The sequence below is a fragment of the Lissotriton vulgaris genome, chromosome 11, assembly GCF_964263255.1.
Source record: "Lissotriton vulgaris chromosome 11, aLisVul1.2, whole genome shotgun sequence".
Taxonomy (NCBI): domain Eukaryota; kingdom Metazoa; phylum Chordata; class Amphibia; order Caudata; family Salamandridae; genus Lissotriton; species Lissotriton vulgaris.
Window position 1 is genome coordinate 460,073,175 of NC_141699.1, and position 24,953 is coordinate 460,098,127.

Here is a 24,953-nt window from a genome sequence, read left to right on the forward strand (position 1 = left end):
CAAAATGTCTCTTTGCTGAATGCCCCCTGGGGCTGCAGTGACCTTTGTGATGACTGGCTCGTCGTCATCGTGAGAGGCTTCATCACCAGCAGTATCTGTCACTTCTTGTTGAGCCTCATCACACTCCATAGCTATGAGTTTTTCGACGACCTTCCTTTTATGCTTAGGTACCTTGGTCAGATCATGGTGTGCCTCACTCTCAGACCGCAGTGGTGGTTCCCAAGTTTGATCTGTATCATCAGAAGGAGGTGGGCTTGAAGAAGATGTAGACACCCCCCTTGATCTTTTCCTTGCTAGGGATGTGGAAGACAATGAATGATCATCAGGAGGAGTGGCTTCCAATGATACCTCGGCTTCATTGTCGATTTCCTGATGTGCCCCTACTTCGGGAGGAACAACTATTGTGGGCACTTGTGACCCTCCATGCACCTCTGCTTGCGCATCTCTTTTTGCTGCCTCTCCTTCCACATGTACTTGGGCTTGTACTTGCACATGGTGTTGTTGTTGCGGCTGTGGTTGTTCAACACTTGTCAGATGAGTTACAACAACCCGTGTTGATTCAGGGACATTGCTGCTACTTTCTTGCGATGAGCCAACATCACTGGTCGATGGTGATTGGAGAAGTACACTGACTGCCTCTGAAGCACTCAAGGGCTTTGACTTAAGTTGGCGTGGTGGTGGAGGCACTGAACCCAATAGAGCAGGGGTGCTGCTCCCAGCTTGGTCCCCAGCAGATCCTGCTGCTGCTGCAGGCGTACTTTTTTTTTTGCTCCCAAAAAACGTGGCGGTTGGCACACCAGCCTCCTTGGTACCTTGCTTCTTCTGCTCCTTACTAGCAACTTTCTTGCTAGAGGAGCTACGGAGAACTTTTTTTGGGGCCATCTTCTTCAGAGCAGGTCACACAGCAGGCCGCAGTTGCACGAATTGTAGAGTTGTCTGAGGCCAGACGTGACGTCGCGTGACGTTATGCTGCACACACACACCGCTGCAGGACTTCTTCCTGGCACTGGTGGTTCTCTTGAGTCTTGTGCACCTAAAAACAATGGAAGACAGAGGAACATCAGTTCAGTTATACACCACAAAAAAATCGAAAAAAACCCAGAAAAATCAGCACAATCCCATTCCATCCATGACCTCCATGATGTTTAAGTTCAAGACAGCCCACAGAAAGACTAGGCCCATGCTAGACTCAAATACCCCTGGTGAAAAGGCCACAAGTACAGCCCCAAAAAACGAAAATCACTGAAAAATCAGCACAATCCCATTCCATCCATGCCCTCCATGATGTTTAAATTCAAGACAGCCCACAGAAAGACTAGGCCCATGCAAGACTCACTACCCCTGGGCATAAAGGTTGAAAAGTAGGCAAAATGGTTGCAGGCCTAACAACAAAGCCTGCATTCAAAATGGCCACTTGCCTCCCAGCACATGGCCAGGGCCTGTAGCAGCACTCAAAATGGCCCCCAGCCACATGGCCTGTCCCTCCCCATGAACACCCCCAAAAATCGAAAAACACTGCAAAATCAGCACAATCCCATTCCATCCATGCCCTCCAATGTTTAAATTCAAGACACCCCACAGAAAGACTAGGCCCATGCTAGACTCAAATACCCCTGGTGAGAAGGCCACAAGTACAGCCCCAAAAAACGAAAATCACTGAAAAATCAGCACAATCCCAATCCATCCATGCCCTCCATGATGTTTAAATTCAAGACAACCCACAGAAAGACTAGGCCCATGCTAGACTCGAATACCCCTGGTGAAAAGGCCACAAGTACAGCCCCAAAAAACGAAAATCACTGAAAAATCAGCACAATCCCATTCCATCCATGCCCTCCATGATGTTTAAATTCAAGACAACCCACAGAAAGACTAGGCCCATGCAAGACTCACTACCCCTGGGCATAAAGGTTGAAAAGTAGGCAAAATGGTTGCAGGCCTAACAACAAAGCCTGCATTCAAAATGGCCACTTGCCTCCCAGCACATGGCCAGGGCCTGTAGCAGCACTCAAAATGGCCCCCGGCCACATGGCCTGTCCCTCCCCATGAACACCCCCAAAAATCGAAAAACACTGCAAAATCAGCACAATCCCATTCCATCCATGCCCTCCATGATGTTTAAGTTCAAGACACCCCACAGAAAGACTAGGCCCACGCTAGACTCAAATACCCCTGGTGAGAAGGCCACAAGTACAGCCCCAAAAAACGAAAATCACTGAAAAATCAGCACAATCCCAATCCATCCATGCCCTCCATGATGTTTAAATTCAAGACAACCCACAGAAAGACTAGGCCCATGCTAGACTCAAATACCCCTGGTGAAAAGGCCACAAGTACAGCCCCAAAAAACGAAAATCCCTGAAAAATCAGCACAATCCCAATCCATCCATGCCCTCCATGATGTTTAAATTCAAGACAACCCACAGAAAGACTAGGCCCATGCAAGACTCACTACCCCTGGGCATAAAGGTTGAAAAGTAGGCAAAATGGTTGCAGGCCTAACAACAAAGCCTGCATTCAAAATGGCCACTTGCCTCCCAGCACATGGCCAGGGCCTGTAGCAGCACTCAAAATGGCCCCCAGCCACATGGCCTGTACCTCCCCATGAACACCCCCAAAAATCGAAAAACACTGCAAAATCAGCACAATCCCATTCCATCCATGCCCTCCATGATGTTTAAGTTCAAGACACCCCACAGAAAGACTAGGCCCATGCTAGACTCAAATACCCCTGGTGAAAAGGCCACAAGTACAGCCCCAAAAAACGAAAATCACTGAAAAATCAGCACAATCCCATTCCAATGATGCCCTCCATGATGTTTAAGTGCAAGACACCCCACAGAAAGACTAGGCCCATGCTAGACTCAAATACCCCTGGTGAAAAGGCCACAAGTACAGCCCCAAAAAACGAAAATCACTGAAAAATCAGCACAATCCCAATCCATCCATGCCCTCCATGATGTTTAAGTTCAAGACAACCCACAGAAAGACTCAGTCCACCCACCACTGAGTACCCCTGGGCAAAAGGCCCCAAAACAGCCCAAAAATCGAAAATTCCAAAATTTTTGTTGCAGCAACTGTAATGCCCCAAACAAACTTACTTGTAAAATTTATAATCCAACAGTGATCCAAAGAAAGTCAAAAAGGCCTCAAATCCAAATATCCAGCAGCATCCACAAAAAGTAATCCTTCCAGCTCCAGATCCAAATGAAAAGTGGCCAGGAGATGGACAAAGCACTGGGAGGAGCCTGCTAAACAGGAACAGGAAGTTGAAGACTGTGGGGCACTTCCTTCCTCCCACTCCCCTCCCCCCCTCCCCAAAATGGACTCCTCGCTAAAAAAGTGCAGGCAAATGTCAACCTAAGGAGTTATTCAGATAAAAATCATCATTTCAAGAAGGTTTATGCTGCTTGCTGGTGGATTTCTTGTGCAGAATTGCAAATTTTATATTTTCGCTTGTGCGAGATTCTTGCTGCTCGCCGCATCTCAAATCTCGCAATTGCGAAGTACCGCGAGACGTGATCTCGCCGTACTCGCGTTGACAAACCCTCGCTGTGCAAGTTGGCAAGCCGCGATGACGTAATCGCGCTCACCAATTCCCGCGGGATCACACAGCAAGATCCAAAATGGTGCAGCACTCGCAAACTATCGAGAAAAACAACCCGGCAAACGATGATAAACGCCGCGCGCCGCAAAAATTGTATCACCAACGCCGCGCGCCGCAAAAAAAATCCGCAGCGTGCGAATTTGCGGATTTTGCGGGAAATTCGCAAATCTCGCGGATTGCGAATTTCCCGAAAATCCGCAAAATCCGCGAGCGTAACGGATTTTCCGCCCATGCTTAGTCCAGGGGTTCTGATTTCAAGGTACTCCTGTGGGCTGTAGGTCTCAGCATTGCTGGGGATGCAGGTCGGCCTTGGAGAAGTCTGGAAATTCACCTCCTGTTCTGCAATTACCTCGGAGTCCATCGGGAGCTTCGGAGATGCAGACCGGTCAGATGCGTCTTTGGTGCCTGCCAAGCAGGAGAGTAACTCCCTTACTCCAAGGGAGATTCTTCAGTCATCTAGTTGTGTAGATCGTCGAAGTTCCAGGGTATCTGTAGCAGAGTTTTGTCCAGGTATAATCTAAAGTCCTGTAGTCAGGGGTTCCTTTCTTATACCCACGGAAGGGGTTGAACTAACTCTGGGGACCCACCTATGGGAGGGTCTGGAAAGAGGGGTGGCTACACCTATTTCCTTTGTCCAGTTTTGTGCCAGAGCAGGGACTGGTAGCCCCTTCAACCAGTTTGAACTGGGCTATGCACCGGGACACCAAATGTGCCCCCAGTGAAGACTTTCTGGCACTCTCAGAGTGCACCCACCCAGCCCCAATACACTAAAGCCTGTCTGGGAGGTGGTTACACCTCCCTGTGACAGGAAACCTATTGTTCAGGCCAGGGCTTGTTTAAACTATTACCGGGTAGACCAGTGTGTACATGTCTCACCCTCTAGAAGAGTGGAATTATACCCCCACCACCAGGACTGGCAGGGGGTAGGATTGCAAAGTGTTTGACACCAAACACAACATGTTTCCATGCAGCCATTCCAAAATTAGCAGTTACCTAGTATACCATATAATAGGGACTCACAAGTGTATCCAAGTCACCAAACTGGAGTGTACCTATAGTACATGCAATCAATTTAGAGAGGAAGCAGCTAGGCTGGGTTCCTGGATAGCTGGGCCCCAGCCAGACTAAAGTTGAAAAACAGTGAAACATCAGCAAAAAGTTGGGGAAACCATAGTAAGCAGATCCTACACATTCGGCGACGGCCTTCATTCCTTCGTAGAAGTTGGTTTTGGCGATGGCGAGCACTTTGGTGAGGGAGAGGATCAGCTGGGTGTCATTGGTGTATGAGATGATGTTAAGGTTGTGCGATCAGACTATGTTGGCGAGTGGCGTCATGTAGACGTTGAAAAGGGTCAGGCTGAGGGATGATCCTTGGTGTACGCCGCAGGAGATCTTGGTGGGTTCGGATCAGAAAGAAGGGAGGCAGAATCTCTGGGTTCTATTGGTGAGGAAGGAGGTGATCCAGTCCAGTGCTTTGTCGCGGATCCCTGCGTTGTGGAGGCGTGTGCGTAGGGTGTGTTGGCAGACGGAGTCGAAGGTGGCTGAGCGGTCTAGGAGCATGAGGGCCACTGTTTCGCCCTAGTCCAACAGGGTCCTGATGTCGTTGGTGGCTGCAATGAGGGCGGTTTTCGGTGCTGTGGTTGCTGGAGAATCCAGAATGGGATGAGTGCAAGGTGTTGTTCTCTTCAAGGAAGCAGGTCAGTTGTCGTTTGATGATCTTCTCAATGGCTTGACTGGAAGTTCCTGAGGTCCTTTGGGTCTGCCTTGGGTTTCTTAAGTAGGGCGTTGATCTCTGTGTGTTTCTAGCTTTCCGGGTAGGTGGGGTCTTGAAGGAGTTGTTGAAAATCTTTCAGAGTTGGGGTGCGATGATGGAGCTCGCTTTGTAGAAGATGTGGTGAGGGCAGGGGTTTGACGGTGATCCAGAGTGAATGGTGTTCATGGTTTTGATGGTGTCTTCATCGTTGACGTGATCTAAGGTGTTGGAGGCTGTTGGGGTGTCTGAGTGTTGAAGCTGTCATGGATGTCCATGATCTTGCAGTGGAAGAAGGTGGCTAGAGAGTCACAGAGGTTTTGTGACCGCGGGATGTCATTGGAGCAGGAGCTGGCGTTGGTGAGTTCCTTCATGATAATGAAGTGCTCTTTGCTGTTGTGTGCGTTGTTGTTGATGCGTTCCTTGAATGAGGTCCTTTTGGCGGTTCAAATGAGTTGGTGGTACCTGCGCTTGTTGCTCTTGAGGGCTGCGTGGTTGTCCGGTGGCTGTTCGTGGTGCCATTTCTTCTTGAGTCTTCAGCAGTTCTGCTTGAATGCATGAAGGTGGGTGGTGAACCAGATGGCCCTTCTGTTGGTGCCTCTGTTTGAGGGTTTTTTATTTGGGCGAGAGTGTTGGCGAAGTCATCGATCCATTGCCTGCGGTTGCGGGTGGCTGTGTCGGTGTGGTCAGTTGGTGGGTCTCAGGCGAGGGTGGTGATTAGCTGGTCTTCGCTGATCTTGTTCCAGCTACAGTGGGGGATTCGTTGCAGGTGGTTGTGATGGAGCAAGGATTCGCACGCAAAGTGCCTTGCTCACATACAAGAACCTCACCTAATGTATAATCATATTAATCCAGTTGTTCGTCATTTATTAAGCGTTTTCCCAAACACGCGGGTGTCCCCAGGATGCTTGCTTGTATGTCTTTTGCATACTAACGAAGCTTGCACTAAAGAAACGGCTGCTTTGCTGAAATTCAGTCTGCGCATGCGTCGGTCATACCCATGTGATGTGACGCACTCGCATTCTGGAGGGAATCTATTGCACATGCGCACTGTTGCAAACATGGCCGCTTGTCTTTTACCACGCTCCGTGCTTGCTACAGCTGCTTCAGCCTATCTGTCTTTTCGCACTAAAACTGTAATGCTATAGTTATTATAAAGTAAGGGATGTTTAGAATTTTATCATGGTATACAGTGTGATCATTTTATATGTGATTTCAATTTGTTCTCGCTTACTTTTCATGTACCGCGTCTCTGGGGCTGGGAAATTCGGGAGCGGAGCCATACTTGAGGCTCTGCTGGGCTCCGACATGTGACCAGGGAGAAACTCTACTGCGCAGAAGCTGAAACAAGCCAGCTGGCTCCTGAAGCACAATGCGCCTGAGAAACTCTCTGGGAAGACCAAATCTCACCTTGGAAGAAGCAATTCTGTTGCTACCTATTGTGAACTTTACTGTACTGCTGTATTCTTATGCATGGGAATGTGAACCCAAGGGGCGGGTAGGAAAATTATAATATTGAGGGTGAGAAAGTCGAATTCTAGGAGGTGGTAATGACCGCACCACCTCTCCTGACCAATCATAATGTGGGAAACTGTCACTTGCAACATTAGTGGGTGGTCTGAGGGACCCCAAAACAGTATAACTGCCCTAGTTTAGCTTAGGAAAATTGTCCGACTTGTCCGAGTAGCAGACCTGTCACTGACCCTACGAACTCTATAGGTGCTCAATCTGAGAGTGCTGCGGAGCACTCTGTCCATACTTTCCACAAACTCCTAAGGGGTGTAAATAATCCTAAGTGCTGGCGAAGCACTTTGCTGGGGAAATTTGAAAACCCAATCGGGGTTGCTGGCGGATTACTTGCAGGAGAGGGGTAATGCAGGCGTTGCTGTCCGAAGCTGTAGGTGTTGGTCGTACCCTGGGAGGCCCAGTCTTGACCCAAACCTGAGGGGTATCCTGTCCTGAACTGTCCTTGGGCTGTACCTGCTCGCATTCTGGTATTCCAAATCCTTGAGGGTCCTTGTCCCCGTCTTTCCAAACTGACCCGTGGCCAGGGTTAGTCCTCACTCCTATTTAGGTAAATATAACAGTGGGTTTGCGTTTTCTCATAGTTTTCTCTCACTTAGACTCATATCTTTTTCTCTTTCTTAAGGGAATATTCTTGACTTTGATATTTGTTTCTGAAATGCCAAATCATATATGTTTTGCTTATTAGATTTGTTCCACATCTCTCCCTACCTTTAGTACAGCACTAAACTGTCGAATTTATTAGTATGTTCCTATTTTTCCCTTTCCTTTAGTACGATTGCGGTGAACTTAGCAAGAATAGTCTAAAGAACTTAGGTTAAGTACATGTTCAGGTCCCATTCATATCCTATGTCCTAGTATAAAGTTGCAGTGACTAGTTTGTTCTAAAATTCCTACCTTTAGTCTTCCCATATACTCAAATGGCCCTAGCTCTAGTTCATAGCTACATAGTGGTTTTGATCTTAATGATTGACGTGTTACTCTGCATATCGCTTATTGCCTTGGCATATTTTCTTTGAACTTCTATATAAAACCTTTAACATCATCAGGTGTCTGTGGTCATTTTACAGAAATTGTGGATAAGTATGTTCTGATTTATAAAGGGTATTTTTTCCTAGGTCTCCTGTCTACTATTCCCTGATAGCTCCAGATCTGTCATAAGTAATGTGCCTGTGGTAAGTCGGGTACATGGTAAGCAGAGGTGTGAAGCCAAACTTTAATTGCTCATAGAAGCGCGCAGGAGGAGAAAAAGAAATCATTCACCCGGTTCACCCAAATGTCATTATTGTATTGAATGCACGCCAGGGCCCAGTGCGTGTAAGAGATTGGTAACCTCGGTGACTCGGGTGAACTGCGCGCTCTATCAGTAATTTTCTGGTAGCAGAGGATGGTTTGGACTAGTTAGATTAGGTAGACAGGATAGCTGATAAATAAACCGTGAAAATAAAATGTGCTGCTGAAATTTCTATGCTGCTGATTTTTTTTATTACATTGATTTAAAGATTTTGAAAAGTTTTAAGGATATATATGTCTATGTATATGAATGTTGCATTGCTGCTATTAGAGTGTATGCTATATTAACAAAAGAATTGTTTGTAAGTGTTCAGTGTAGTCCGAATCCCCGAGGAAGTATTTAGCTAACGGTGAGCAGAATCCGGTTAGCTGTTGAAGTCACTGGTTTGAGTCATTAGTGCAGGGTTAGGAATAACTGGAAGCACTAATTAGGACCTTTGCTTGCATCTGAGTAAATGATAGCTACGAGTCCTTTATAAAACTTTCATTGCGATATCACCTAGTAAGGGTCGCATACGGAAGGAGTAGTAGGGTCTCCGAGGCTTGAATGGTAAGTAAATTAGTCCGCTGGTGAAAGCCTGACTTAGTATATATCCCAGAAAGAAGTGGATAAGTCAGGGGAATAACAGGTTCTATTTTACGTATGTGAAAGGTTAGGCAAAGAAGTCTACCTCGAGTGAATGAAAAGTAGACAGAAGTGGTTTACTAGCAGCGAAAGAAAATTATTTTATCTCTTTAGAACACTCAGACATAGTGGCAAACGTTGCGTGTTGTTGACTAAGATTTGCATTCGCACTTTAGGGAGAGTAAAAAGTTTCCGTTACCTTGTGAAGGAGGGAGTCGGTTGGAAGACTGCTCTGACGTCACTCCGTGCCGCGCTGGTATTGGTCAAGACAGCGGGTGTGTAGTGAAGCCGAATTTGTGAAGGAGGTGTGAGTGCCGAAGCGTGAGACTCTGTCTTGCGAAAAGGCCGCGCACCCATTGGTTAAGGATTTTTGTATTCTCTGAGTTGATTGGGTACTACGAAATAAAAGTCGCGCTAGCATTGGAAGCACAAAGGTAAACAAAATTAATCAGGCCGAGTTAGAAGCGAGTCTGGAAAGTTGTATGTGGAATCCAGATTTATACCGAATCCAAAGTATCTAGGATTTCATAAGGAGCAGATTGTACGAGGTAGACCGCACATGATGTATGGAATAAAAAGGAAAATGTCATTTACTGATAAAATAAAGAATTTTTTCAAAACTGACAAGCCCATTAGAACGAGGGAAGGCGTGCTCATTCCCCCGCCAAATACTCCTGCCTCTTTCATGATGTTTGATAAAGGGTACTATACCTGTGTATGGTTAGAAAACTGGGCAAAGTATACTGCAGATGACGGAGTCCTAGCATTCCCTGTTGAAGGTACATTTAATGGTCGGATCCTGTTTAACTTAAGGACCCGCATGAATGAATTACATCCTAGACCTAGGTTGACCCAGTACGAAGCCCTGGAAGAATGGGAGATTGAGGCTCTAGAAAGAGATAGACCCCGGATGGACAAGGGAGTAAGTAAATGGTATCCGAGGGTTCAAGCGCAAACCAAAGAGCAGAAAATGAAACAGTGGAGGCAAAACATGATGACAGAAGGATTGTTTCCAATGATGGGGGTTGCAGAAGAGGGGAAAGGAAAAAGTAAAGAAAAGACCCATCATTTAATGCCCGTGGGGGACTCAGAGGATGAGCACCTAGAAGATTTGTTAATGAAAAATCCACCTCCCTATGTTGCAGAATCAGAACCTGTGCATTCTCCAAACCCATTTTCGAAATATCCCAGATGTCGGAGGGATAGTGATACAGATGGAACGGGTACAGACAGTAAAACCAGTAATGGGGATGGGTTTTGCAGACCTAAATCTACGGTCCCAAATTATCAGCCGTTCGGAGAAGGTCCACCTCGATTGGTCACTCCGACTGCTCCAAGTATTTATCCTCCCTTGGTACCTCAGGTATTGCATGACAATTCCGCAGAAAAGGCTTTACAAGAAAAGGAAAAAGAAGCCCTGACTAGACAGCGAGATGATTTAGTTCGAACCATTGCCCAGATACATCCCCATCCTGATTCCCTGACTATTCCAGTAACTATTGGTCCTGCTATTCCACTGTATAGGGATGACCTGGCTAGTCCTCGTCCTCCTGTTATCACCCCAATAATGCCAACTCCTAGCATTCCACTCCCGAGAAAAGAAATGCTCATAGATGATGATCAAGAAAGTGAATGTGAATCAGTGGTTCTGATGGATATGCCCATCAGGGAAAACAGAACTAGCATGTTAGGATCCAGAAGTCAGAATAAGGCAAAAGAGGTTCTGATTGGGAGTACGTCGGGGTTAGGAGTGCCACAGTAGTATCCCCAGAAGAATTAGACAGATGGACCAAAGAGCTGGAGAAAGAGACCACTCCCCAACCTAAAGCTTTAGAAATATACAAATTGAGAATAGAAATAGAAGAGATGATGGCTGGAAATGTGGGAGTGGAACGCCTGAACTCTTTCAGTGAAGAAGAGTTACTGTTCATCAGTAAAAACCTTACCCGAAACGCTAGGTTGCTCCATGAAAGGTTATTGGACACTGCCACAGAAATGGGGATAGATATCAGCCGCTCCAAAATTCTTCAGAAACCCTACAGAGTAGATTTTTCTGACAAAGACTTGGAAAGCTTAAATGTAATGGGAAAACAGATCCAAATAAAAGAATTACTGAAACTCTTACAGAAATGGGGGGATGTAGGAAAGTGGAGAACCCGGTGGGCAAAGAAAAAGGAAGACAGTAGAGTGAAATCACAAGCTTCAGAATATGTACTGAAAGAAGTAACGCCCGCAGAAAAATTGTGTCCCATGAGAGAGGTCCCGGGGGGAAAATATGTCCATGTCCCTTGGTCCCGACAGGATATTGTGTCATTTACTAATGACTTCCCGAAATTACGGGAGAAACCAGTCTACTGGTACAGACAGGTCGAGCGATTCGTAAAAGTTCAGAAATGTCTGTTGAAAGACCTGGATGGGTTTTTTGACATTGTGGTTCCTGTAGATTTGTGGACCGACTGCAAAATTGAAATTGATTGGCCCAGGGAGGAATATGCAAGAGACGACAAAACAGGAGCTCCCTCGCCTGAAGTAATGAGGAAGTATGAACAAGTCATACACTACCTCAAGAAAAAGGTGCCCGCAAAGGAAACAGATTGGACCAAAATAGATAGAACCACCCAAGAACGTGATGAAACTGTCCATTCCTTTTATGAAAGGTTACTGCAAGTATTCAAAACTTACAGTGGTATCGATAATGTAGACATGAAAGACATGACCCATTTCAGTTACAGATTTGTGCTAGGATTAAGGCCTGAAATATCACAATGGATTCGAGATAATAAAATCAGTTGGCAGGGAAAACCTATAGATGATGTCTTGAAATACGCAAAATATTGCGAAGATGAAATTGAAAATAAAAAGAAGGCTCTCAAGGAAAAGGTAATGTGGGCACAGGTGAAATTGGCTGAACAGCAGGAAAAACAGTTAAGTAAATTAAATTCCAATATTAATGCTCAGAATGCCACTGCTGGGGGAGGAGGGAAGCCCCGAGCTAAAATGAGTCGGGAAGAGGCTATGAAGAAGTTTCCTTGCCATGGGTGCGGCCAGATAGGGCATTGGAGAGACGAGTGTCCACACCTGCAGGCCGGTAATGCCCCTGTAAATGGTTTAAATCCACAGGTGCAGAAAGAGGGGACAAGAAAGAACCAGCAACAGGTAAAATTACCTCCAGTACCTCGCGCTCCTAGACAAAATTTTAAGAATCAGGGTCAGCAGAATGAGAGGGCGGAAGTATGGGAAGTCGAGAATGAAAGAGATGCAGTCATTCCACAGTATTTGTTGAATGATACCTTCCTCTGTGAAGATCAAGATTGACGGGCCTGAGAGGGGAGGACGAGGAGTGCGTGCTTGGCGCCTCCTTACCGGTAGACCAGACTGGACCATACATTGAAGGAAAGGTTGAAGGAAAAGACGTCACCTTTCTGTTGGACACTGGTGCTACCAGATCTACTGTAAGAACAGTGGATGTTCCTAACCTACCCCTCTCGGGAGAAGCGATTCAAGTAGTGGGTGTCTCCAATCAAATAATAAGTACTCCAGTAACTGAACCAATGGAAATTTCTATAGGAAATTTTAAAGAAATGCACAGATTTGTGGTCTGTGATTCCAGTCCTGTGAACCTGCTAGGACGTGATTTGTTGTGCAAGATGAATTGTACCATCTATTGCACACCAAAAGGCGTCGAAATTCAGACCCCCGATGAAGATGGTCTGTACAAACTGATGTTGGTCAGTCAAGATTCTGATATTAAACCTTTAACAGTTGAGGATTTACCTGAAGAGCTCCAGTTAAAAGTAGTACCAGAAGTGTGGGATTTCACAGGAAAGGATGTAGGCTTAATGGCAAATGTGGACCCAGTTAAAATAACAATAAAAACGAATGCTGTATACCCCAAAACCAGACAGTACAAAATGAGTGCAGAAGTGAAAGCAGGAGTCGCGACTGAGATTACCAGGCTGCTCGAAGCAGAAATAATAGAGGAAGTGATGAGCAGTCCCTGTAATTCACCTATCATTGGGATCAAAAAAGCCTAGTGGAAAATACCGGGTGGTGCAAGATTTGCGCAAGGTAAACCAAATTGTTGTGCCTTGCTGTCCTGTTGTGCCCAACCCTGCAGTGATACTATATCAGATTCCCTGGAATGCAGAATGGTTCACTGTCATCGACCTGTGCCATGCATTCTTTTCCATCCCATTGCATCCAGAAAGCAAGTTCCTTTTTAGTTTTGAATTTGACAGTCATATCTATGTCTGGAATCGTGTCCCCCAGGGGTACACCGAAAGTCCATCGATTTTCAACCAGATACTAAAGAAGTGCCTTGAAACCCTAGTGCTGCCGAGAGAGAGTGTTTTGGTGCAGTACATAGATGACCTATTAGTGGCATCTAAAACCCAGACGGACTGTGTCACCGACACAATTGCCTTGCTGAATCACCTAGGAAAAGGAGGACATAAAGTGTCGCCTGACAAGTTACAATTTTGTAAGAACTCAGTGAAGTATCTGGGGCACCAGATAGAAAAAGGAATCAGGAAAGTTACTACAGAAAGAATCAAAATAATTAAAGCAATGGAACTGCCCAGAACTCAGAAAGAGGTGAGAATGTTCCTAGGAGTTGTGGGTTACTGCAGACAATGGATTGTAGGATTTGCAGCTCTAGCAAAACCCCTGATAAAAATGACCAAGAAAGGAGTAGAAGACCCCGTCAGTTGGGACAGTGAAAGCATGAACGCTTGGGTAACTTTGAGAAACTGTCTATGTACCGCTCCTGCATTGGGTATGCCTGATTACACTAAGTCCTTTGAGCTATTCTGTGACACGAGAGAGAATTGTGCTCTTTCAGTCCTGACCCAGGAGCACGGATTAGTTAGACGGCCGGTGGCCTATTTCTCAGCCACCCTGGATCCGGTGGCTGCTGGATTACCTGGTTGCCTGAAAGCAGTGGCTGCTACTTGCGTCAGTCTGGAACAGAGTGAGAACATTGTCATGGAACATCACGTCACTGTATATGTTCCTCATTCTGTTGTAATCCTACTGACTAGAACTAAGACCCAGTACCTCACACCTAGTCGGCTGACTAAGTATGAGAGAATTTTGATTGGTGCTGAAAATGTAACCATTTCCCGGTGCAATGTCCTAAACCCTGCGACCCTGTTACCTGTTCCTCTGGATGTAGAAAATGAAGAGGGAGGGGAACATAATTGCATCGATTTAACTGAGTTCAGTACCAAGCCCCGTCCTGACATCCGTGAGATAGCTTTACTTGATGGAGATCTTACCGTCTTTGTAGATGGCTCGTGTTTAAGACATGAAAGTGGAAGACTGTGTGCTGCATATGCTGTGGTCACATTGACGGAAACCATAGAAGCATCTTACCTATGCGAAGTGAAATCTGCACAAGTGGCAGAGCTCATTGCGCTAACAAGAGCATGTAAGAGGGGTAAGAACAAAAGAATAACTGTTTACACCGACAGCCAGTACTGTTACGGGGTTGTTCATGACTTCGGCCAATTGTGGTTGCAAAGAGAATTCATGACTTCCTCAGGCACCCCTATCAGAAATGGAAAAGTGGTGCATAACTTACTGGAAGCTATCCAATTGCCCAAAGAATTGGCTGTGGTCAAGTGCGCGGCTCACAAATCTGGAAATGATGATGTGACCGCTGGTAATAGGTACGCTGACCAAATTGCCCAATTTTGCGCCCGATACCAAATGTCCCTCCAAATTGCGTTGTGGGGTGGAACCAGCTGCCAACTTATGTTGTTTGAGAATGTGTCAACGTGGGAAGAATTAAAGGATTTGCAACAGGCAACAGACAGGCAAGAAAAAGGCAGGTGGGCAGCAGATGGATGCAAATTGAGAGATGATGGTGTGGTGGTAAACTCGACTGGGGTGCCTGTACTGCCTGATAGCTTGATAGACCGCATGATCAGAATGATACATGAACCAACACATATGGGAAGGGACGCAATGTGTCGGGTGTTTGACAAGGTGTTCTATAATTCAAAATTCAGGAACCAGGCGGAAAGGCTTTGCCAGAGGTGCCTAGTGTGTCAGCAATTCAATGCAGGAAAAAGGACTGTAGTAGAACAGAGTACTATTGGAAAGGCAGTAGGTCCCTTTGTCAGAATGCAGGCAGACTTTATAACAATGCCTAGGTGTCAAGGGTACAGATACATCTTAGTCATAGTTTGCCTATTCTCCCGGTGGGTGGAGGCCTATCCCGCAAAGAAAAATGATGCCCTAACTACAGCCAAATTATTGCTCAGGGAGTTGATACCTAGGTACGGAATTCCTGAGACAATCGAAACGGACCAAGGTGGGCATTTTGCCAACGATGTCCTAGTGGAACTCTGTAAAGCATTCAAAATGAAGCAAAGACTGCATTGTGCCTACCGTCCAGAGGCTTCTGGGGTAGTGGAGCAAATAAATGGCACCCTGAAATCCAGATTGGCCAAAATGTGTGATTCCACAAAGATGAACTGGATAGAGGCTTTACCCCTTGTGCTGATGAGTTTGAGAAGTATCCCGAACCGAAAAACTGGCCTGAGCCCCCATGAAGTGTTAATGGGAAGAGTGATGCGGCAGGCATGGGTACCCGGACACAAACTGCTAAGCATTTCTGATGATATGGTATTAGAATACTGCAAGCAGCTGGGTGACCAAGTGCGTTCTCTCTCTCAGCAGATTGGAGAGACAGCTGACGAATGGCCAAAGCCTCCAGCACATAAACTGCAACCAGGAGATTGGGTGGCGTTAAAGAAACACACCCGGAGCAGTTGCCTGAAACCGAGGTGGGGAAAGCCAAGACAAGTGATCCTCGTCACTACAACTGCTGTAAAGTGTGCTGGTGTACCGAAGTGGATCCACGCCAGCCACACGAAGCGGGTAACTGGAGAAAACGTGACTGGAGCTGAAAGCAGCACAGCTGAGGAGGCTTCCGAGGAGGAGAGTCCAGAGCTAGCTGACATCGAACTGCCGAGCCCAAGTCGAGACGTTGAGTGGTTCCCCGCCGACGACCAGGTTCATGATCCAATACGAACCAGGAAATATTCCTACTTAGACAGTGAGTGGGATAGCCCAGGTGAGCTAGAAATAGAAGAAGGAGAAGGTCAGGTCAACGAGAATCACATCACACCTGATCAGGAAATAGGCCAAGTAGGGTCAGATCAAAACATTGAGACTCCTCCTGAAGCTCCGGAGTCTGGAGAGGGACAGATAATAATTAGAGCTGACGTTCATGCAGAAGAAAACGAAGAAATCAAAGAGCATGAACAGGAACAGATAGAAATAGACCAACGTGTTCAGGCAACCGAAATAAAATCAACCGGAAATAAAAAGCAAGTACGATTTGAACCTGAACAGGATCAGATTAGGGACCAGGCAGAAGAAATAGATGAAAGACCTGGAACTAGTCAGACAGGTAGGGAAACAGAAGTGCCACAACAAAAAGTAAAAAGAGTGCACGAGGAAGGCCAAGTTTCCTCAACTACTGGGAGGCACGGGGGCAGAAGTGCACCCCGATACGTCAAAAGACTGAGGCTCAGACTAAAGACAGTCGAAGAAAAACTGACAGACCGAAAAAGGTCTGAAAGTGAAAGAAAGGCAGCCCAAGGCAAGTCGCTAAGAAAGAGCGACAGAGTAAAGAAACAGAACCGACTGTATCGGAGCCCTGAATGGACTTACTTTGTGTTGGAGGAAATTGATGAGCCCCACCACAGTGGCAAAAGTGACGAAGAGTCCATCACTGATCGGAGTTCTGACGAAGACCCTCCTTGAGAGAGCCTCGAAGTGAGCCCCTGGTACAAAGAAACGAAGAAGGATAGCAAAAGCCACCTGTAAGCTAAAATGTCTGATTCGAATGTCTCTGGAAGGTCCAGATTTGGGTGTTGCAAAACCTGTTGTAATATATGCTTATGTAGTATAGCTATGCTGATAGTAATGTGGATAGGACTAACAGTTTTCTTACCTTTTATGATAAGTAAAAATCCTAACTTGTCCCCTACTGAACCAGAAGCAGTTGATGTAGGGGCCGTACAGACTGCAGAGACACCACGAAGCTTAGAAAGACGTGAAAAACAAGTGAGTCTGACACACACACGACCTAATTTAGAAGCATCAGATGAGGATGGACTACACTTTCACAAAATGAGAAACAGGACGCATTTAAATGTTTTTGCTAACTTTTTAGTGCATTACGTAGAAGCTATGGAAATAGAGGACTGTTATGTCTGCATGAAGCTACCAACCTCAGTGGCTGAAGGCGTGACATATCACCATCTACCTTTAACCTATGGAATTTCCTGTAGTATATTAGCTAGCTTGTTTTATAGGAGCACTTTGCAGTACTATTATTCAAATGCTGACGTAGTATTTTCTGAACTTCCCATTAGAGGACACCTGAACCTTGTACATGTTAGGAGTGAGGTGACCCGTTATATGGGAGAATATTTTCTGACTATAGGCAACATAGATTTAGACGAAGCAAGACAAGCTAATCTGACCTGTTCACTGCAAGAGCAGGAAAAGATGTTCATAAAGATGGCAGACAGAAGGAGAGAAAAGTTTCAGAAGAAGGCAAATGACGAAAAGGATAGAGTCCCTAGGTGGGCTGAGCACATGGATAACACCTCGCAAGGCGAAGCTAATCCTGCCTTGTTATTGGATTTTGAACGAAAAGGGAAACTTTGTATCCATAGGGAAAAGACAGAGTACTATAAAAATGTATTCATCGGTTCCAGCGAGTGTGAACATAATTACAAGGTAATTGGAGGTTGGGGTTTCAAAAATGGGTCAGAACCTGTGTTTCCCGGAATATATTATATATGTGGGAACAAGGCTTATTTCAAATTACCGGACCACTGGTATGGAAGCTGCTACTTTGGCATTGTTTTCCCGAAAATATACCATGTGAATAATGCAGCTGGAAGCGATGAAGAGACTAATGGCTTAGCGCGTAGTAAACGTGAGAGTGTAGGTGAAATTATAGGTGATATTTTTAGTGCACTGATACCTGGAATGGGGGTAGTTCTGAATGAACTACCCACTTGTTCCCACTGGTATGGAAGCTGCTACTTTGGCATTGTTTTCCCGAAAATATACCATGTGAATAATGCAGCTGGAAGCGATGAAGAGACTAATGGCTTAGCGCGTAGTAAACGTGAGAGTGTAGGTGAAATTATAGGTGATATTTTTAGTGCACTGATACCTGGAATGGGGGTAGTTCTGAACACTCATAGAATCTGCAAATTGTCTACAGTAGTGGACCGGTTATCAACGGACACTGCTGCTGGATTCCTGATGGTCAATACTGAAATGGTTGCGATCAGATCAATGGTTTTGCAAAACCGCCTTGCTCTTGACACCCTATTAGCAAAAGAGGGCGGAGTCTGTAGAATGCTGAAAGCGCAACATTGTTGCACTTACATTCCTGATAAAAGTATCGAATTAAAGCAATATGTGAAGAACATAACTAATTTGGAAAAAGAACTCAAACCATTGGAGGTTGACAGTGCCTGGACGAGACTGACTGGAGGTCTCTCCTCTATAAGTAGTTGGCTTTCTAACCTAGGTAGAAATGTTTTGTGGAAAATACTGATGCCAATAGTTGTGATAGGTGTGGTTGTATTGATCATCTTCATCTGCTGCAAATGCCAGAAATGCAAAAAGAAGTACCAAGTAAATAAGAGGGGGGTGAAGAGAAATATTGATGAACTAGAATTAGAAGAATTAAGGAATGAAGTCTACAAAAAGGTGAAAAATCACCACTCTCATAGAGAAGATGAAAGAAAAATCAACAATAAGTTTGTTGAAATACAAATGAGTGATGTGGATGAATGAAAAGTTGGCATCTGTTTCCTTTATGTGGTGATGATAGTAAATATCATCAAAGAGGGGTTTGATGGAGCAAGGATTCGCACGCAAAGTGCCTTGCTCACATACAAGAACCTCGCCTAATGTATAATCATATTAATCCAGTTGTTCGTCATTTATTAAGCGGTTTCCCAAACACGCGGGTGTCCCCAGGATGCTTGCTTGTATGTCTTTTCCATACTAACGAAGCTTGCACTAAAGAAACGGCTGCTTCGCTGAAATTCAGTCTGCGCATGCGTCGGTCATACCCATGTGATGTGACGAACTCGCATTCTGGAGGGAATCTATTGCACATGCGCACTGTTGCAAACATGGCCGCTTGTCTTTTACCACGCTCCGTGCTTGCTACAGCTGCTTCAGCCTATCTGTCTTTTCGCACTAAAACTGTAATGCTATAGTTATTATAAAGTAAGGGATGTTTAGAATTTTATCATGGTATACAGTGTGATCATTTTATATGTGATTTTAATTTGTTCTCGCTTACTTTTCATGTACCGCGTCTCTGGGGCTGGGAAATTCGGGAGCGGAGCCATACTTGAGGCTCTGCTGGGCTCCGACATGTGACCAGGGAGAAACTCTACTGCGCAGAAGCTGAAACAAGCCAGCTGGCTCCTGAAGCACAATGCGCCTGAGAAACTCTCTGGGAAGACCAAATCTCACCTTGGAAGAAGCAATTCTGTTGCTACCTATTGTGAACTTTACTGTACTGCTGTATTCTTATGCATGGGAACGTGAGCCCAAGGGGCGGGTAGGAAAATTATAATATTGAGGGTGAGAAAGTCGAATTCTAGGAGGTGGTAATGACCGCACCACCTCTCCTGACCAATCATAATGTGGGAAACTGTCACTTGCAACATTAGTGGGTGGTCTGAGGGACCCCAAAACAGTATAACTGCCCTAGTTTAGCTTAGGAAAATTGTCCGACTTGTCCGAGTAGCAGACCTGTCACTGACCCTACGAACTCTATAGGTGCTCAATCTGAGAGTGCTGCGGAGCACTCTGTCCATACTTTCCACAAACTCCTAAGGGGTGGAAATAATCCTAAGTGCTGGCGAAGCACTTTGCTGGGGAAATTCGAAAACCCAATCGGGGTTGCTGGCGGATTACTTGCAGGAGAGGGGTAACGCAGGCGTTGCTGTCCGAAGCTGTAGGTGTTGGTCGTACCCTGGGAGGCCCAGTCTTGACCCAAACCTGAGGGGTATCCTGTCCTGAACTGTCTTTGGGCTGTACCTGCTCGCATTCTGGTATTCCAAATCCTTGAGGGTCCTTGTCCCCGTCTTTCCAAACTAACCCGTGGCCAGGGTTAGTCCTCACTCCTATTTAGGTAAATATAACAGTGGGTTTGCGTTTTCTCATAGTTTCTCTCACTTAGACTCATATCTTTTTCTCTTTCTTAAGGGAATATTCTTGACTTTGATATTTGTTTCTGAAATGCCAAATCATATATGTTTTGCTTATTAGATTTGTTCCACATCCCTCCCTACCTTTAGTACAGCACTAAACTGTCGAATTTATTAGTATGTTCCTATTTTTCCCTTTCCTTTAGTACGATTGCGGTGAACTTAGCAAGAATAGTCTAAAGAACTTAGGTTAAGTACATGTTCAGGTCCCATTCATATCCTATGTCCTAGTATAAAGTTGCAGTGACTAGTTTGTTCTAACATTCCTACCTTTAGTCTTCCCATATACTCAAATGGTCCTAGCTCTAGTTCATAGCTACATAGTGGTTTTGATCTTAATGATTGACGTGTTACTCTGCATATCGCTTATTGCCTTGGCATATTTTCTTTGAACTTCTATATAAAACCTTTAACATCATCAGGTGTCTGTGGTCATTTTACAGAAATTGTGGATAAGTATGTTCTGATTTATAAAGGGTATTTTTTCCTAGGTCTCCTGTCTACTATTCCCTGATAGCTCCAGATCTGTCATAAGTAATGTGCCTGTGGTAAGTCGGGTACATGGTAAGCAGAGGTGTGAAGCCAAACTTTAATTGCTCATAGAAGCGTGCAGGAGGAGAAAAAGAAATCATTCACCCGGTTCACCCAAATGTCATTATTGTATTGAATGCACGCCAGGGCCCAGTGCGTGTAAGAGATTGGTAACCTCGGTGACTCGGGTGAACTGCGCGCTCTATCAGTTGTGTGTGGTGTTTGTCTTGAAGGAGAATTGAATGCAGTGGTTGTCGGTCCAGTGGAGTTTGGTGGTGTGGCTGATGGTGACGTGGTTGCTGGCGGACAAGATGGGGTCAAGCGTGTGTCCGGCGGAGTGGGTGAGTGTTATGACGAGTTGTTTACGTCTGAGGTTGGCGAGGTTGTCAAGCAGGGTGGTGGAGTTGTTATTGTTGGCATTCTTGTGGTGGAAGTTCAGGTCTCCAAGGAGGATTTAGTCTGTGGAGGCCACGGCGTGCCAGCTGACGATGTCTGTGATGGAGTCGCTGAACTATGGCCAGGGTCTGGGGGGTCTGTAGATGAAGATTCCTCTATGGGTGGTGTTCGATCGATGTGAATCTGGAAGTGCAGGTGTTCAACGGTGCTGAGGATGTCTTCAGTGTTGGTCGAGATTCAGAGGGTATTCCTGTGTACGATGTCGATTCCTCCTCCTGGTCTATGGGTGATCTTATAGCTGTCTGGGATGGATATGGCAATGTCGGGTGCCAATGAGAGGTTCATCCCAGAGTTCGACGGCGTGCTTTTTGACAAAGCGGGTGTTGAGTAGTATTCATCTGAGATGGCTGTGGCCTGCCCGAGTTGGAGGGGTGGGTCATACTGGTGTTCGCTGGCTGATGTAGCTGCAGTTCCGGCAGGTGAAGGGTCCGTGGGTGCGTCTCAGGGTGGCCTGGAAGCAGGTAGATGAACAGCCAGAGTTGAGTGAGTGGAGGAGGTTGAAGTCAAAGTAGTGTCAGGTGTTGTGGCTCTCGCGATGGCCAGGGGCACTGGGCATGGTCCAGCTGTGGCCGGGCACAGACGGGCTTGCCTCCATTGGCCAGGGGATGTGGAAGCGAGGATCAGCTGGGAGGTGGTGCGGGGTGAATGGGCGAACAAAGGGGGCAGGGCCACAGGGAACACAGCAGCAGGAAGTGGTAGAAGGGAGAAAAGAAATGGCAGAAAAGGCACAAAGGGTATGAAAAGGACAGCAGGCAGCAGACAAGAGAAAGGCACACAGCATAAGAAAAAGGACAGCAGACCGGTAGATATGGGCAATTACATAGAGCAGGCAATTAACAGAAACGAAGAGAGCAAGCACAGGAGGCACGAAGTCGTGGCAGTAGCGGGAGCGTAAGTACAGGCTCAGACAGTTGGAACTGTGCCAAGTGAGGGGCGGCCTGCCTGGAGCAGGGTCAAGAATCACTAAAAATTCTCCATACGCTCTCCTTGCAGTACTCTAATCAACCAGTCACTACCCAAGTACTCATGCAATGACCCAGGCACTAACACATGCACTGCCACAATCAACTGCATTACCGATGCAGTCCAGCCATCTCTCTGTCAGTACCCATGCTCTCTTTCAATCAATAATGCTCTGCACTTGTACTCAAACAATCACCCACACATTAGCATGAAGTTATTTCTCTTTTTTAACCAAATAAGTTAGTTCTGAAAATAACTCTTTTTCTTCTTCTTTTTTGTTTTTTTAAAACTGTTTTGTCAAATTCTTTGGTGTTTTAAAAAAAGGAAAAAAACAACATACACAACTTTTAACTTTTGGAATTATATAGTCATTCCAACAGAAAAAAAAAAATTGCAGCAATGATTTCTTTGTGCAAAACAAACAGCGTAAACTGACTACTCCCCACAACAAAAAATTGCCTTGCATTTCATGCAATGCTGTTCTAGGGTTGCAAACTCTACACGAATATCTGGATCACGAGATGTGGAGTTTGAGGCTCCAGAAGTGCTGGGACCAGCTCCCTGGTCACTTTGCTGAGTGACTTCTTGAGCACGTCACAGCTGTTCCCGTGCAAGATGTCTTGGATGTATAGTTTGTAAATGTTTATACATGCTTGAAGTCCCGCACAAATGCTTCTTGTCACTGCCTCTCGAAAGAATCCTGGGACAAAGTGTGCAGCTCACCTTTCGAGCATTTACCTTTTTTTCACCATCTGGGATGGTGAAAAACTTCAATACAATTGACTCCGGTCTTTTCTTGGAAGGTGAATTCAAGTCTTCATCATCAGAAGGATGGTCTATTTGTGGATTTGAGGAAGACATTGTGAAAGTTTTCCAGCAAACACCAAAAAATTGTCAATTTAGCTACCAAAAACACAAAAGGTGTCTATCCCGTGATGCTTCAGAGACAATGACTACAATGGGTGAGGTCCTTCAACTCTTAGAATGGTAAACCTTAAGAACCAATCAAATGCTTTCTTTTAAAGTCACATGGGAGTCGTGCACCCGGCACGCAACCAGCATGCACCCGGTGCGACTTCGCAAAAATAGATTTAACAATAATATACGTTTATTATTAAGTACAAATACATTATTTTTATAAATAGTTTAGATAATCTCTTGCTCTCATATATACATTGAAGTTATAAACATATAGTTTTTAAACATAATTTTTTTATGGGAGTCGCCCACTCGACGCGACCCAGCACGTATATGACGTCACACGGGTCCCGGCACCGCGCACTTGTCGCATACCAAACGGGCACATGACGCGATACCATACGTATGTCACATTACGCGGGGCCAGGCACCGGGCACCCGTGGCATACCAAATGTGCATATGATGCAATCCCGTATGTATACCACATTACGTCGGGCCAGGCATCGCGCACCCGTTGCATACCAAACGCACATCCTTCTCCACTTTAGCAATTTGGCGGCTTGCATGCGTGCACCCACCCTGGTAGGTAGACGATGTGTAAGCAACTCCACAATTTATGCAAAAAAATATTTATATTTTTAAAGACAAAGGACATTAGATATTTGAAATAAAAGGAAAAAATAAGAGAAAATTATTACAGCATATTACAGTTACAATGTATCATAAAAAAAACTTCAGAGAAACATATATTTATTGTAAACATTATACTTACAAATTAGCTTTTTAAAAACATTTGAAATTCACTGAAAAAAAACATAAGTTTCAGGGACGTTATAGTTAGTTGGACATTTCACTCATACAAAACCAGTGGAATTTGGTCGTTATAGTTGGTTCAGCTAACGATAACTTGCACTCCCGCAAGGCACTGCTGGTGACGTCACATATTTCATCATTCACGACATGGTCAGTGACATCACTGATGACATCACTGATGACATCTCAAAGGACATCACTGATGACATCATCCACATGAAAATCTGATGCACCTCCTCACACTCTAATATAACCTTTGATACACCCAATGTAAAATACGGACTACCATTTTCGAAACCATCGACACACCAATACCAGTTACTACATATACACTCACTGATTCCTAGGTCTACTCACACATCCACTCATTCACCCATACAATCACTCATACATGCAGTCACTCATCAATACAACACTATCATATTCACTCATACACCTATACAGACACTCATACACCACCACTCATCTAGAGTTACTCACACAACTAGTCAGTCATGCAAAGAATCAATCACACTTCCATTTACTGACCTATACCGTTATATACTTACCACATCACTTATTCAAACTTAAATAAAAGCATACTTACTCTCTTATACAATCACTGATACAAGTACACACTCGTTCATGCACCCACTCTCACAGTCACTGACTCTCGCGTACAGTCATTTATATACTCCAACTCTCACATACATTGCATTTTATATATATATAGTTACTTGGACATGTACCACTGTGACATCGATTCACTCACCAACACATCCATATACGCACTCACCCACCCAAACAGCTGTCTCCACATGCACTCTTGAACCCAGACACCGAGTGAATCAATCACTCAAACGTCTTTGCACAGTCACATACCTTCCACCCACCTACACACAAACTCAGGCAACCAATCAATAACCCATATGGACACTTATGTAGCTACTGACCAACCCATGCAGCAACTTATAGAACAACAGCAGACTGTCAGTAAGACACATGTAATCACTCACTTAAACAGTCAGTCACGCACCTACTAAATCCTCCATCCAGACACTTACACACCCACTCATTCTTCAATACACCTTGACATATATATAATACATGTTTAAACTTTAAAGAAACCCAGGCACTGGATGATGTCATCGGTGATGTCATCAGTGATATAATTTGAAATGTCTTCTATGATGTCATTAGTGATGTCACTGACCATGACATGA